This window comes from Trichechus manatus, unplaced genomic scaffold (assembly GCF_000243295.1).
Source record: "Trichechus manatus latirostris isolate Lorelei unplaced genomic scaffold, TriManLat1.0 scaffold00104, whole genome shotgun sequence".
NCBI lineage: Eukaryota > Metazoa > Chordata > Mammalia > Sirenia > Trichechidae > Trichechus > Trichechus manatus.
In genome coordinates, this window is record NW_004444040.1 from 1,513,463 (window position 1) to 1,516,999 (window position 3,537).

General features: G+C 46.3%; 1 protein-coding gene across 6 annotated transcripts in view; it reads left to right on the forward strand.

The window, feature by feature from the left end:
• Positions 1–3,537, forward strand: part of PTPRA (protein tyrosine phosphatase receptor type A) — a 167,372-nt gene that overhangs the window by 113,431 nt on the left and 50,404 nt on the right. The gene's annotated exons all lie outside the window — the stretch shown is intronic.

The following is a 3,537-nucleotide window of genomic DNA, read 5'->3' on the forward strand; positions in this document are numbered from 1 at the left end:
CCATCCATCCATCCTTGTGCCTGTTACTTCATTTGTTGATAAGTACTTACTGAGCATCTAATATGTGTCGGGTAGAATTCTAGGTGCCGGGGACATGATGGGGAGCACAAACACATCTAGTTCCTACTCTCAGGGAGCACACTGTCCAGTAGAGAAGATCCACAAACAAGAACAAAAATAACTATGTAAGTTCAAACAGTGATAAAAGACATGAAGGACTGGTGCATAGTTATAGGAGTCCATGTTAAGATGTCTCCTTTTAGAGTCTAGAACAAGGGTCCCAGAGCATCTTAAGTAGACGGTAGGCATAGATCAGTGTGGAAGGTGAGGGCTGTGGCAGACTGCAAAGCATAAGCCTCATCTTGGATTTTTAGATTCGCAGTTTTTTATAACACCCTTTAAGGAAGCAACGGCACACAACGACGACAATGAAGGAAGCAGAACATGTTTGTGAACCACCAGTTGGTGAGCCCAGCCCACCAGTTCTGATCCCAGGTCAGAATAGCTTTCTGGAGGAAATGTTTGAATTGAGACCTGTTACGTTAGCAAGGAGTGTGGGGGAATATTCCATGCACCAGGAATAGCTAAACCAAAATATCAGTAGTAAGAGTGGGAGAGGGAGGGGCACATTCAAAAAATTAAAGAAGGTTTGGGTGTGGCTGAAGGACAGAGACTCAAGGAAAAGTGAAAAGATGAGACTATAAAAGGCTGGGCCAGACCATAGATATTATACATTGTCAAGAGAGAAGTGGAAAACCATGGACCAGCCAGATTTAAATTTTGAAAAATGACTCTGATTGCTGTATGGAGAATAACCCATGGAAATACCACAATAGAGGCAGAGAATCCAGTTAGGGGCTGTAAAAGTTGTTAAGGTTGTGCCATTAGATTGACCTAAGGTGATATTGATAAGGGAGAGGGGCATGAATTTAAGGACATAGAGGGGCGATTTCAGAGTTGACTAGTTCATCAACTCACGCATGGTTAAACTCTCAGTTTCCTTAATACCTTTTCGCACAGCCATAAGCCATATGTGGGCTTTGCCTCTTTTCCTGGCTCCCCTAATGTTACCAAAATGGTTGCCCCAGTATCAGGCATCACATGGAGCTATAACAAAGTCTAGCGGGAAAAGAATGACTGTCTCTCCTGTATGTCTCAGTGAAGAAAACTTGCCCAGAAGCTTCTGAGACTTCTTTTGTCACATGCTACTTCTTAAACATGTCATGAACAGGGGAGAAATAGGATACTGTGACTGACTGAGACCAGTCTGGATTATACCTGGATCATGTGGATGATGGGCAGACAAACCCACAGAATGGGAGCTCTGGTAGCAAAAGGAAAGGAGGAATGGTTATTTGATGGGTGAATCACCACTCATATCTGCTCCACATTAAAGGGGCTTGGGGGAATTGAGAGCAGTGTGGTCAGATTTACATTTTGAGATCAGTAGCTACAATGTGGAGAACAGATGGGAGGGACACAAGAGTTAACATAGGAACTGTTTACTAGGTAGGAGCTAATAAAGTAGCTTGGACCCTTTTCTTCTGGCTGTTAGAAGAATACCACCAATTAATTCTCATTACCACCACTTGTCTGTCAGTTTGTAGTACTGTCGTGGCTTGTGTGTTGCTGTGATGCTGGAAGCTATGCCACAGGTATTCAGATACCAGCAGGGTCACCCACAGTGGACAGGTTTCAGCGGAGCTTCCAGACTAAGGCAGACTAGGAAGAAGGACCTGGTGATCTACTTCTGAAAAAACTGACCTCTGAAAACACCTTATGAACAGCAGCGGAAATGTTGTCTGATGTAGTGCCAAAAATGAGCCCCTCAGGTTGGAAGGCACTGAAAATATGACTGGGAAAGAACTGCCTCCTCTAAGCAGAGTTGACCTTAATGATGTAGATAGAATAAAATTTTGGGGACCTTCATTTGCTGATGTGACATAACTCAAAAGAGGAAGAAACAGCTGCATACATCCATTAATAATCGGAGCATGGACTATACGAAGTGTGAATTTAGGAAAATTGGAAGTTGTCAAAAATTAAATGCAATGCATAGGCAGGACCAAGATGGCAGAGTAGTCAGGCGCTTCCAGTGGATCCTCTTACAACAAAGACCCGAAAAAAGAAGTGAATTAATTACATATGACAGTCTAGGGGCCGTGAACATCTAAGGCAAAATTAAGGAAGGGGACCGAGTGGCAGTGGGAGGGAGAGACAGTTCGGAAGCAGCAAGGAGTTGCCAGAACTGACCCGGCGAGAGCCTGAGCCTGTCAGGCCTGATCAGCTTGGGTGAGCAATGAGGCAGGCAAGCGGCAGTGCTGCGCATTTTCCACAGCGGGAGAGACCTGGCACCAGAGAGCCTACCCGGCCACCCAGAACCAGTGAGAAGCAGCCCTCACTGGCAGAAGATAAGTACTTGTGTACAGCCTACCACGCGGATCAAAAGTACCCCCCTTACGGAAAAACCTCTCTCCCATTTACCTCCCCACTCCTTGCTCTGCACCAGGTGCCAGACCGGCTTCAGCAACTGCTGAGTCCCCTGGGCCGGAAATAGGATCCCTCATACACCCTGAGCCATTCTCCAGTCCTTGGAGAGTGAACAAATTAACAAATGGGAAAAAATAAACTGCCAGCTCCTCTAAGCCAGGAATCTGGGGTAGGCACAGCTCCTTTGCCTAGGCACAAGCATAAGGGATCCGCGGACTTTGAGTGCCTTTCCCCCTGCAGAGACTTCTGTGGGCCCATTTCAGTAGCATAGGCCCTCATTACCACAGTACAACGGGGTATATACCTGAAGTCTAACTTGAACTGTTTCAGCTGTGAAGCGGCAGGTTCATGACATTTGACACTGCCCATTAAGCAGGGTCTTCATCTACCCACATCAGGGGCCTGAGGACTGGTGGCTCCACCCACACCCCCTAGCCACCTGTGATAGGGGTCCAAGAGTAAAAGGTGCCCCCCAGTCCTTACAGCTAACATCATTGGGTGCTCATAGTTTGGCTGCAAAACCCACCCACCTACATGCTCTAAGGAACAGGGACACACCTTCCTCCTGGACACTCAGGGGTGGCCGTCAGCCCCCTGCCTTGCTCAGAGTGTTCCTTCTGCTGCAGCCAGATGCCTGTGCCTACACCAATCACCCATGCCTGTCTAGGACTGTAGGTGAGAGCCTACACCACACACTTGGTGGCTATCTACCTGGACACCTGAGCTGAATCCATACAGGGGGAATGGTGGACTCCTGAGCTCACATACCTAGTAACAGATCTAACCACTTGATGACAGAATATTAGAACTTCAGAGGTGCCAGTAATCAAACTAGTTCATATGAGCAGCCTGTGCGGGCATATCAAAACAAAACAAGAAGCTAGGACACAGTAAGCAAACATAAAATAATAAGTATAATAACTTACTGACAGCTCAGAGACTACAGTCAGTATCACATCACATAAAGAGGCAATGCATGATGGCTTCAGCAAGCTCCCAAAATAAAGAATCTAGAAATTTTCCAGAGGAGGAAAATTTCTTGGAATT